Source organism: Salmo salar, unplaced genomic scaffold, assembly GCF_905237065.1.
Source record: "Salmo salar unplaced genomic scaffold, Ssal_v3.1, whole genome shotgun sequence".
Taxonomy (NCBI): Eukaryota; Metazoa; Chordata; class Actinopteri; order Salmoniformes; family Salmonidae; genus Salmo; species Salmo salar.
In genome coordinates this window covers 1,607-15,000 of record NW_025547441.1, presented here as the reverse complement: position 1 = coordinate 15,000, position 13,394 = coordinate 1,607, and the positions used below count along the sequence as shown (strand labels likewise).

Sequence of the window (13,394 nt, the reverse complement as noted above, 5' to 3'; positions counted from 1 at the left end):
GTATTATTGTCTTCCATATATTGATATACTTCTAATAAAATAGGTGCTAAAATACTTTCATACATTTTATAAAACTCTGCAATTAGTCCATCTACTCCAGGACTTTTATTTATTTGTAAACCCTTAATTGCATCTTTCACTTCATCCATTGTTATCTCCCTATCACACATTTGCTTATCCTCAACACCAATTTGCACATCCACACTACTTAAAATCTCTTTTACACACCCCTCATCCACCTCCCCTTTCTTAAATAAATCCTTATAAAAATTCTGTACTGTTTCTAATATCTCAACATAATCATTTACCACTTCACCCTTTACATTTTCAATCTCACTAATATATGATTTCGTCTGTTTAGTTTTCTCTAAACCAAGAAAAAACTACGTACATTTCTCCCCTTCTAAAACATATTTTGCCCTACTTCTTATAATTGCACCCTTACACTTATCTATTTCACATTTGCTCAATTTTTCTTTTAAATCTAAAAACTTTTCAATAGTATAATCAGGATCACTATCACATTTCTTCATTTCTTCATTCAATTTTGTTCTTAAATAATTTTCTGCTCTTGTCATCCTACTCCTCTTCTTCCTTGCATATCTAATACTAAAAACTTTTATTTTTTCTTTAACATTTTCCCACCACTTGCACTTATCATTCCCTTTTTGCTTATCCTCCATTTCATCTTCTATCAAAGATTTAAGTTGTTTCCCGTATTCCTCATCACCTAGATACCCTGCATTCATACACCATATTCCCCCCTTTCCTTTCCTTATCTAACCCCACCGAAAATGTTAACCCAGCATGATCACTAAAAGTTGTAAAAATATATTTAATATCCTTCATAAAATTCCTTAACCCTTCATTTACTAAAACCAAATCTATCCGTGTCTGTTTCAATTCCCCTAAAACCACCTGCCTTCTAGAAAATTCTCTCTTATTCGGATTCTCCTCCCTCCATATATCAATTAAATTGTTTTCAACCATCATCTTCCTTAAAACCCCCCTAGATACGTCACTTCTAAAAATAGCTCCCCTTGTCATATCTAGTCTATCCATTTTTACATTAAAATCCCCAACTAAAATACAGTTTCCCTTGCACCATTTCGCTAATTCTAAAAATAAATTCCTTCTCTCTATTTCATTATTCGGCGCATAAATATTTATAATCCTAAAAACCCTACTCATATACTCAAAATCTAAAATTAAAATCCTCCCATTATTATCATTATATATCTTCTTCACATTTTCTACTACATCCTTCCTTATTAAAATTGCAACCCCACATGAATTCCCCCTACCATTGTTTAGATAAATAAAATAAATCCCTCCATATTTTCTGTACTTCTAAAACACACATATTATCCCAGTCTCTTGAATACATAAAATATCAGAATTCTTTATGTGTACTATTCTATTAAATTTTCCTATTGTTCTCAACCCATTCGCATTTATCGACATTATTGTGACCATACTAATAAATAATAAAATTATAAAATATAATTTCATTATCCTCTACCTTTTATCCAGTTTCTTTCCTCTTCCACCCTTTCTCTCCCCCCCCCTCCGCTGCTTTCCTCTTCCAGTATCCTCCTCTCATTCTTTCAAACTTTTCCCCATCATCCGAGTCCGATATCTCCTCCAAGTCCATTTCATCCAGCCAACTTTTCTTCTTTACACCCTCGTCCGTTTTGCTCCCCGTGTTCATCGCCGTTTCTGGAATGTTCGTTGTGCTCCCCGTGTTCATCGCCGTTTCTGGAATGTTCGTTGTGCTCCCCGTGTTCCTCGCCGTTTCTGGAATGTTCGTTGTGCTCCCCGTGTTCATCGCCGTTTCTGGAATGTTCGTTGTGCTCCCCGTGTTCATCGCCGTTTCTGGAATGTTCGTTGTGCTCCCCGTGTTCATCGCCGTTTCTGGAATGTTCGTTGTGCTCCCCGTGTTCCTCGCCGTTTCTGGAATGTTCGTTGTGCTCCCCGTGTTCTCCGCCGTTTCTGGAATGTTCGTTGTGCTCCCCGTGTTCATCGCCGATTCTGGAATGTTCGTTGTGCTCCCTGTGTTCTCCGCCGTTTCTGGAATGTTCGTTGTGCTCCCCGTGTTCTCCGCCGTTTCTGGAATGTTCATCTCCGTCTCATGTGTAGTCGTCGTTGTGCTCCCCGTGTTCATACCCGTCTCTGTTATTGTCATTAAACTTAAAACCCTCTCCATTTCTTCACCCCCCGAGGTTCTTGTTTGTACTGTGCTTTCCCCTAAAACCTGTGAGTCCCCCGTGCTTCCCCCCAGTCCACTCCCCCCCTCCTCCTGAAAACTCCATCTTCTTATTTCCGAATCCATACTGCTCCCAATTTCGTTAATCTTCTTGTCTTCCTTCTTCTCCCTTCTTCCTTCCTCCGTCTCTCCACCTTCCACCACGTCCTCTCCTCCATCTTCTTCTCCTTCTTGCGATGATACAACTGCTTCCTCGAATAGTACTTGACTCCCCTCTTCAGTCATAACTTCTCCACAGTTGCATTCCGCCAATCTCTTTCTGCATCTTCCACAAACATTCCTTTCCTTCTCTCCGACACACTCTCTCGCATAATGGCCTTGATTGCCGCACTTGAAACATTTGAATTCAGGGCAATCTTTAACTATGTGCCCAGGTTGTATGCACAATCTACAAACTCTGATCTGTTTGTCATGAATAACCCTGAAGTATTCAGCTCCTTCCAGCGTCTCAATATTTGTGGAATATGGCAATGATGTGACTTTTTCCGTAAATTTAACTTTACAGAACCTTGTTCCGTCAACCACCTCCGTTCCAGGCCAAACTCTTCTCCTTATCTCCGATACGGTCGTTACTCCCCAGCTTCTCAACTTGTCCAGTATAACTTTATCTTCTATATATACCGGTAGATTCATAAAAGACACCACCAATTCATTAATATTCACATCTCTCGCCAGTATCTTGTTGTCCTTTATCCGTATACCGTCCATTAGCCGTTCTTTACCTTTTCCGTTTCTCATCGTAATTTCATATTTCTTATCTCCTTTCATTCGGCATCCCACCCCCTCTCCACACGTCTCCTTAATTGCTCGTAGTAATTCCATCGTCGTCACCTTTTCTTCTCCCACCAACTCAATTGCCACCGTGTATTCTTTTCCATATTTCATTCCTCCTTTTTCGTTTTCCTTCCGTTGCGCATTTTCGTTGTCCTTGTCCATTCCGTTTGTCGTTGCCATGTTGTCCGTCATTGTAAATCAAAAATGAAAGCGAAAAAACCTCCCCCAGGCAGCAAAACTGCAGGGGGGGAAAACTAAACAAAACTAAAAAACTATCCAAATGAAAAAACAATAAATTATATTGCAAAATCCAAAAAAGAAACGAAAATAGCTCTCGAGCAAACACTCTCAAGCAAACACTCACAGCTCAATTACTCGCACCTGTCGTCACTTCTCCAATCAAGGATTAGCGCCCCCAGGCTGGTATGGCCGTAAGCTAAAAACAATCTCTTGCTACAACATATATAATAGTTGTGCTATTATGGCTTAGGGTGCGAGAGGTCCCTGGTTAAAAAATCTATCATTTTAATCAGTACCTGTTACCTTCAGATTAGTCCCGTGACACTTGTGGAAAACGTAGGGCAAAACGGAGAACATTGTGACAAGTGGGGTCACATTAGTTTGTAGCCCAAAGATTTTGGATTCTACAAACAGAAGTCGGCAAATAGAGGGTTCCGATTCAGACGAGTCCCCTGACACTTGTGGGGGACGTAGAGACAAATTGAGAACAGCACCGTGTTCGTGAGGGTCTCCCCTTTCCAGGGAGTGGTCATACGATGTTGTAGGTCAAACGGTAGGTCAAACGGTATGGAGGCTTGAGACAGATACGACGCGTTTCAATCTCTCTAGTTGAAAACTGATCGATTTGAATGGGTATTTTTTACGTTTGTTTACTTTGATTCACGTACTGATGCATCAATCGACTCAAAATAAATGAGATCCATTCAATTTGAAGTTTTATTTTTTCATTTTCTCTTTTAAAATATTAATTGACCTCATTTTGCTCAATATTCATTTGTCAACACTCATCATCAGTTTGCTGTCGCGGCTTAAGAAGACAGAATGTGAAAGACACAGCAGATGAAATACAAAAGATTTGAACTGAAGCCTGGTCAACAGTTTGGAAGACTGCTATGCTCACAAGTATAGCACAAACACTCTCATGAGGTTCAATTTTTCCAAGCACCATGGACAAGAACAATTGATATCCTCATTGTAATTGCCGCAGAAAGCAAAACAATTCTATTCTTGTGTAAGGCTCGTTGGTCTAGGGGTATGATTCTCACTTTGGGTGTGAGAGGTCCCGGGTTCAAATCCCGGATGATCCCTTTTGCAGATCTTTTAACAAGCTCAGACAGGCAGATCTCTGGTCACTGGTTGCAAACAGCCACCTCTTGGGCGCAGGACGAGGTGGCTGAATGGTTTAGGCGATGGACTGCGTATCTATTGTGATATTCACTAGTTGGCTCAATATCGCACTTCATTTAGAAAACCTGCAAAAACTAAGAGCAAATCTGACTTCCACTAACAAGGACATTGATTCCAATGTAATACACTTGAAATGACACCCAGCCCCTAAACCTAGTGAATATCTCATGCTCTGCATTGGCTGGGAATCGAACCCTGGTCAACTGCTTGGAAGGCAGCTATGCTCACCACTATACCACCAATGCTATGTGAAGCTCGTAAGCAACATGGAGACATCGATTCATATCCTGACCGTCATTTTTGTGGAAAGTGAAAATTCTTTGACCAAACGGATCGTTGGTATAGTTGTACTATTATGGCTTAGGGTGCGAGAGGTCCCTGGTTAAAAAATCTATCATTTTAATCAGTACCTGTTACCTTCAGATTAGTCCCGTGACACTTGTGGAAAACGTAGGGCAAAACGGAGAACATTGTGACATGTGGGGTCACATTAGTTTGTAGCCCAAAGATTTTGGATTCTACAAACAGATGTTTGCACATAGAGGGTTCCGACTTCAGACGAGTCCCCTGACACTTGTGGGGGACGTAGAGACAAATTGAGAACAGCACCGTGTTCGTGAGGGTCTCCCCTTTCCAGGGAGTGGTCATACGATGTTGTAGGTCAAACGGTAGGTCAAACGGTATGGAGGCTTGAGACAGATACGACGCGTTTCAATCTCTCTAGTTGAAAACTGATCGATTTGAATGGGTATTTTTTACGTTTGTTTACTTTGATTCACGTACTGATGCATCAATCGACTCAAAATAAATGAGATCCATTCAATTTGAAGTTTTATTTTTCATTTTCTCTTTTAAAATATTAATTGACCTCATTTTGCTCAATATTCATTTGTCAACACTCATCATCAGTTTGCTGTCGCGGCTTAAGAAGACAGAATGTGAAAGACACAGCAGATGAAATACAAAAGATTTGAACTGAAGCCTGGTCAACAGTTTGGAAGACTGCTATGCTCACAAGTATAGCACAAACACTCTCATGAGGTTCAATCTTTCCAAGCACCATGGACAAGAACAATTGATATCCTCATTGTAATTGCCGCAGAAAGCAAAACAATTCTATTCTTGTGTAAGGCTCGTTGGTCTAGGGGTATGATTCTCACTTTGGGTGTGAGAGGTCCCGGGTTCAAATCCCGGATGATCCCTTTTGCAGATCTTTTAACAAGCTCAGACAGGCAGATCTCTGGTCACTGGTTGCAAACAGCCACCTCTTGGGCGCAGGACGAGGTGGCTGAATGGTTTAGGCGATGGACTGCGTATCTATTGTGATATTCACTAGTTGGCTCAATATCGCACTTCATTTAGAAAACCTGCAAAAACTAAGAGCAAATCTCTGACTTCCACTAACAAGGAGATTGATTCCAATGTAATACACTTGAAATGACACCCAGCCCCTAAACCTAGTGAATAGCTCATGCTCTGCATTGGCTGGGAATCAAACCCTGGTCAACTGCTTGGAAGGCAGCTATGCTCACCACTATACCACCAATGCTATGTGAAGCTCTTAAGCAACATGGAGACATCGATTCATATCCTGACCGTCATTTTTGTGGAAAGTGAAAATTCTTTGACCAAACGGATCGTTGGTATAGTTGTACTATTATGGCTTAGGGTGCGAGAGGTCCCTGGTTAAAAAATCTATCATTTTAATCAGTACCTGTTACCTTCAGATTAGTCCCGTGACACTTGTGGAAAACGTAGGGCAAAACGGAGAACATTGTGACAAGTGGGGTCACATTAGTTTGTAGCCCAAAGATTTTGGATTCTACAAACATGTTTGCACATAGAGGGTTCCGACTTCAGACGAGTCCCCTGACACTTGTGGGGGACGTAGAGACAAATTGAGAACACCACCGTGTTCGTGAGGGTCTCCCCTTTCCAGGGAGTGGTCATACGATGTTGTAGGTCAAACGGTAGGTCAAACGGTATGGAGGCTTGAGACAGATACGACGCGTTTCTATCTCTCTAGTTGAAAACTGATCGATTTGAATGGGTATTTTTTACGTTCGTTTACTTTGATTCACGTACTGATGCATCAATCGACTCAAAATAAATGAGCTCCATTCTTTTTTAAGTTTTATTTTTTCATTTTCTCTTTTAAAATATTAATTGACCTCATTTTGCTCAATATTCATTTGTCAACACTCATCATCAGTTTGCTGTCGCGGCTTAAGAAGACAGAATGTGAAAGACACAGCAGATGAAATACAAAAGATTTGAACTGAAGCCTGGTCAACAGTTTGGAAGACTGCTATGCTCACAAGTATAGCACAAACACTCACTTGAGGTTCAATCTTTCCAAGCACCATGGACAAGAACAATTGATATCCTCATTGTAATTGCCGCAGAAAGCAAAACAATTTTATTCTTGTCTAAGTCTCGTTGGTCTAGGGGTATGATTCTCGCTTTGGGTGCGAGAGGTCCCGGGTTCAAATCCCGGATGAGCCCTTTTGCAGATCTTTTAACAAGCTCAGACAGGCAGATCTCTGGCCACTGGTTGCAAACAGCCACCTCTTGGGTGCAGGACGAGGTGGCTGAATGGTTTAGGCGATGGACTGCGTATCTATTGTGATATTCACTAGTTGGCTCAATATCGCACTTCATTTAGAAAACCTGCAAAAACTAAGAGCAAATCTGACTTCCACGAACAAGGACATTGATTCCAATGTAATAGACTTGAAATGACACCCAGCCCCTGAAACTAGTGAATATCTCATGCTCTGCATTGGCTGGGAATCAAACCCTGGTCAACTGCTTGGAAGGCAGCTATGCTCACCACTATACCACCAATGCTATGTGAAGCTCTTAAGCAACATGGAGACATCGATTCATATCATGACCGTCATTTTTGTGGAAAGTGAAAATTCTTTGACCAAACGGATCGTTGGTATAGTTGTACTATTATGGCTTAGGGTGCGAGAGGTCCCTGGTTAAAAAATCTATCATTTTAATCAGTACCTGTTACCTTCAGATTAGTCCCGTGACACTTGTGGAAAACGTAGGGCAAAACGGAGAACATTGTGACAAGTGGGGTCACATTAGTTTGTAGCCCAAAGATTTTGGATTCTACAAACAGATGTTTGCACATAGAGGGTTCCGACTTCAGACGAGTCCCCTGACACTTGTGGGGGACGTAGAGACAAATTGAGAACACCACCGTGTTCGTGAGGGTCTCCCCTTTCCAGGGAGTGGTCATACGATGTTGTAGGTCAAACGGTTCAGATGCTACAGATGTTTTTGTGAGAATACCGATTATTGGTATGTCTCATGGTTTGACAAACACCGCTCTAGCTCCAACACCATTTATTGCAGATGTGGAGTTGTAACATAAACAGTTACGGAGGCTTGAGACAGATACGACGCGTTTCAATCGCTCTAGTTGAAAACTGATCGATTTGAATGGGTATTTTTTACGTTCGTTTACTTTGATTCACGTACTGATGCATCAATCGACTCAAAATAAATGAGCTCCATTCTTTTTTAAGTTTTATTTTTTCATTTTCTCTTTTAAAATATTAATTGACCTCATTTTGCTCAATATTCATTTGTCAACACTCATCATCAGTTTGCTGTCGCGGCTTAAGAAGACAGAATGTGAAAGACACAGCAGATGAAATACAAAAGATTTGAACTGAAGCCTGGTCAACAGTTTGGAAGACTGCTATGCTCACAAGTATAGCACAAACACTCACTTGAGGTTCAATCTTTCCAAGCACCATGGACAAGAACAATTGATATCCTCATTGTAATTGCCGCAGAAAGCAAAACAATTTTATTCTTGTCTAAGTCTCGTTGGTCTAGGGGTATGATTCTTGCTTTGGTTGCGAGAGGTCCCGGGTTCAAATTCCGGATGAGCCCTTTTGCAGATCTTTTAACAAGCTCAGACAGGCAGATCTCTGGCCACTGGTTGCAAACAGCCACCTCTTGGGCGCAGGACGAGGTGGCTGAATGGTTTAGGCGATGGACTGCGTATCTATTGTGATATTCACTAGTTGGCTCAATATCGCACTTCATTTAGAAAACCTGCAAAAACTAAGAGGAAATCTGACTTCCACGAACAAGGACATTGAATCCAATGTAATAGACTTGAAATGACACCCAGCCCCTGAAACTAGTGAATATCTCATGCTCTGCATTGGCTGGGAATCAAACCCTGGTCAACTGGTTGGAAGGCAGCTATGCTCACCACTATACCACCAATGCTATGTGAAGCTCTTAAGCAACATGGAGACATCGATTCATATCATGACCGTCATTTTTGTGGAAAGTGAAAATTCTTTGACCAAACGGATCGTTGGTATAGTTGTACTATTATGGCTTAGGGTGCGAGAGGTCCCTGGTTAAAAAATCTATCATTTTAATCAGTACCTGTTACCTTCAGATTAGTCCCGTGACACTTGTGGAAAACGTAGGGCAAAACGGAGAACATTGTGACAAGTGGGGTCACATTAGTTTGTAGCCCAAAGATTTTGGATTCTACAAACAGATGTTTGCACATAGAGGGTTCCGACTTCAGACGAGTCCCCTGACACTTGTGGGGGACGTAGAGACAAATTGAGAACAGCACCGTGTTCGTGAGGGTCTCCCCTTTCCAGGGAGTGGTCATACGATGTTGTAGGTCAAACGGTAGGTCAAACGGTATGGAGGCTTGAGACAGATACGACGCGTTTCAATCTCTCTAGTTGAAAACTGATCGATTTGAATGGGTATTTTTTACGTTTGTTTACTTTGATTCACGTACTGATGCATCAATCGACTCAAAATAAATGAGATCCATTCAATTTGAAGTTTTATTTTTTCATTTTCTCTTTTAAAATATTAATTGACCTCATTTTGCTCAATATTCATTTGTCAACACTCATCATCAGTTTGCTGTCGCGGCTTAAGAAGACAGAATGTGAAAGACACAGCAGATGAAATACAAAAGATTTGAACTGAAGCCTGGTCAACAGTTTGGAAGACTGCTATGCTCACAAGTATAGCACAAACACTCTCATGAGGTTCAATCTTTCCAAGCACCATGGACAAGAACAATTGATATCCTCATTGTAATTGCCGCAGAAAGCAAAACAATTCTATTCTTGTGTAAGGCTCGTTGGTCTAGGGGTATGATTCTCACTTTGGGTGTGAGAGGTCCCGGGTTCAAATCCCGGATGATCCCTTTTGCAGATCTTTTAACAAGCTCAGACAGGCAGATCTCTGGTCACTGGTTGCAAACAGCCACCTCTTGGGCGCAGGACGAGGTGGCTGAATGGTTTAGGCGATGGACTGCGTATCTATTGTGATATTCACTAGTTGGCTCAATATCGCACTTCATTTAGAAAACCTGCAAAAACTAAGAGCAAATCTCTGACTTCCACTAACAAGGACATTGATTCCAATGTAATACACTTGAAATGACACCCAGCCCCTAAACCTAGTGAATATCTCATGCTCTGCATTGGCTGGGAATCGAACCCTGGTCAACTGCTTGGAAGGCAGCTATGCTCACCACTATACCACCAATGCTATGTGAAGCTCTTAAGCAACATGGAGACATCGATTCATATCCTGACCGTCATTTTTGTGGAAAGTGAAAATTCTTTGACCAAACGGATCGTTGGTATAGTTGTACTATTATGGCTTAGGGTGCGAGAGGTCCCTGGTTAAAAAATCTATCATTTTAATCAGTACCTGTTACCTTCAGATTAGTCCCGTGACACTTGTGGAAAACGTAGGGCAAAACGGAGAACATTGTGACAAGTGGGGTCACATTAGTTTGTAGCCCAAAGATTTTGGATTCTACAAACAGATGTTTGCACATAGAGTGTTCCGACTTCAGACGAGTCCCCTGACACTTGTGGGGGACGTAGAGACAAATTGAGAACACCACCGTGTTCGTGAGGGTCTCCCCTTTCCAGGGAGTGGTCATACGATGTTGTAGGTCAAACGGTAGGTCAAACGGTATGGAGGCTTGAGACAGATACGACGCGTTTCAATCTCTCTAGTTGAAAACTGATCGATTTGAATGGGTATTTTTTACGTTTGTTTACTTTGATTCACGTACTGATGCATCAATCGACTCAAAATAAATGAGATCCATTCAATTTGAAGTTTTATTTTTTCATTTTCTCTTTTAAAATATTAATTGACCTCATTTTGCTCAATATTCATTTGTCAACACTCATCATCAGTTTGCTGTCGCGGCTTAAGAAGACAGAATGTGAAAGACACAGCAGATGAAATACAAAAGATTTGAACTGAAGCCTGGTCAACAGTTTGGAAGACTGCTATGCTCACAAGTATAGCACAAACACTCTCATGAGGTTCAATCTTTCCAAGCACCATGGACAAGAACAATTGATATCCTCATTGTAATTGCCGCAGAAAGCAAAACAATTCTATTCTTGTGTAAGGCTCGTTGGTCTAGGGGTATGATTCTCACTTTGGGTGTGAGAGGTCCCGGGTTCAAATCCCGGATGATCCCTTTTGCAGATCTTTTAACAAGCTCAGACAGGCAGATCTCTGGTCACTGGTTGCAAACAGCCACCTCTTGGGCGCAGGACGAGGTGGCTGAATGGTTTAGGCGATGGACTGCGTATCTATTGTGATATTCACTAGTTGGCTCAATATCGCACTTCATTTAGAAAACCTGCAAAAACTAAGAGCAAATCTCTGACTTCCACTAACAAGGAGATTGATTCCAATGTAATACACTTGAAATGACACCCAGGCCCTAAACCTAGTGAATATCTCATGCTCTGCATTGGCTGGGAATCAAACCCTGGTCAACTGCTTGGAAGGCAGCTATGCTCACCACTATACCACCAATGCTATGTGAAGCTCTTAAGCAACATGGAGACATCGATTCATATCCTGACCGTCATTTTTGTGGAAAGTGAAAATTCTTTGACCAAACGGATCGTTGGTATAGTTGTACTATTATGGCTTAGGGTGCGAGAGGTCCCTGGTTAAAAAATCTATCATTTTAATCAGTACCTGTTACCTTCAGATTAGTCCCGTGACACTTGTGGAAAACGTAGGGCAAAACGGAGAACATTGTGACAAGTGGGGTCACATTAGTTTGTAGCCCAAAGATTTTGGATTCTACAAACAGATGTTTGCACATAGAGGGTTCCGACTTCAGACGAGTCCCCTGACACTTGTGGGGGACGTAGAGACAAATTGAGAACACCACCGTGTTCGTGAGGGTCTCCCCTTTCCAGGGAGTGGTCATACGATGTTGTAGGTCAAACGGTAGGTCAAACGGTATGGAGGCTTGAGACAGATACGACGCGTTTCAATCTCTCTAGTTGAAAACTGATCGATTTGAATGGGTATTTTTTACGTTTGTTTACTTTGATTCACGTACTGATGCATCAATCGACTCAAAATAAATGAGATCCATTCAATTTGAAGTTTTATTTTTTCATTTTCTCTTTTAAAATATTAATTGACCTCATTTTGCTCAATATTCATTTGTCAACACTCATCATCAGTTTGCTGTCGCGGCTTAAGAAGACAGAATGTGAAAGACACAGCAGATGAAATACAAAAGATTTGAACTGAAGCCTGGTCAACAGTTTGGAAGACTGCTATGCTCACAAGTATAGCACAAACACTCTCATGAGGTTCAATCTTTCCAAGCACCATGGACAAGAACAATTGATATCCTCATTGTAATTGCCGCAGAAAGCAAAACAATTCTATTCTTGTGTAAGGCTCGTTGGTCTAGGGGTATGATTCTCACTTTGGGTGTGAGAGGTCCCGGGTTCAAATCCCGGATGATCCCTTTTGCAGATCTTTTAACAAGCTCAGACAGGCAGATCTCTGGTCACTGGTTGCAAACAGCCACCTCTTGGGCGCAGGACGAGGTGGCTGAATGGTTTAGGCGATGGACTGCGTATCTATTGTGATATTCACTAGTTGGCTCAATATCGCACTTCATTTAGAAAACCTGCAAAAACTAAGAGCAAATCTCTGACTTCCACTAACAAGGAGATTGATTCCAATGTAATACACTTGAAATGACACCCAGGCCCTAAACCTAGTGAATATCTCATGCTCTGCATTGGCTGGGAATCAAACCCTGGTCAACTGCTTGGAAGGCAGCTATGCTCACCACTATACCACCAATGCTATGTGAAGCTCTTAAGCAACATGGAGACATCGATTCATATCCTGACCGTCATTTTTGTGGAAAGTGAAAATTCTTTGACCAAACGGATCGTTGGTATAGTTGTACTATTATGGCTTAGGGTGCGAGAGGTCCCTGGTTAAAAAATCTATCATTTTAATCAGTACCTGTTACCTTCAGATTAGTCCCGTGACACTTGTGGAAAACGTAGGGCAAAACGGAGAACATTGTGACAAGTGGGGTCACATTAGTTTGTAGCCCAAAGATTTTGGATTCTACAAACAGATGTTTGCACATAGAGGGTTCCGACTTCAGACGAGTCCCCTGACACTTGTGGGGGACGTAGAGACAAATTGAGAACACCACCGTGTTCGTGAGGGTCTCCCCTTTCCAGGGAGTGGTCATACGATGTTGTAGGTCAAACGGTAGGTCAAACGGTATGGAGGCTTGAGACAGATACGACGCGTTTCAATCTCTCTAGTTGAAAACTGATCGATTTGAATGGGTATTTTTTACGTTTGTTTACTTTGATTCACGTACTGATGCATCAATCGACTCAAAATAAATGAGATCCATTCAATTTGAAGTTTTATTTTTTCATTTTCTCTTTTAAAATATTAATTGACCTCATTTTGCTCAATATTCATTTGTCAACACTCATCATCAGTTTGCTGTCGCGGCTTAAGAAGACAGAATGTGAAAGACACAGCAGATGAAATACAAAAGATTTGAACTGAAGCCTGGTCAACAGTT

The 13,394-nt window shown here is 41.4% G+C and overlaps 1 non-coding gene across 1 annotated transcript; it reads left to right on the top strand.

The window, feature by feature from the left end:
- Positions 1 to 6,901: 6,901 nt before the first annotated feature.
- trnap-ugg (transfer RNA proline (anticodon UGG)) lies at positions 6,902 to 6,973 on the top strand. Its single transcript has one exon. It is a non-coding gene; the product is annotated as a tRNA-Pro (tRNA).
- The last annotated feature ends 6,421 nt before the right edge of the window (positions 6,974 to 13,394 follow it).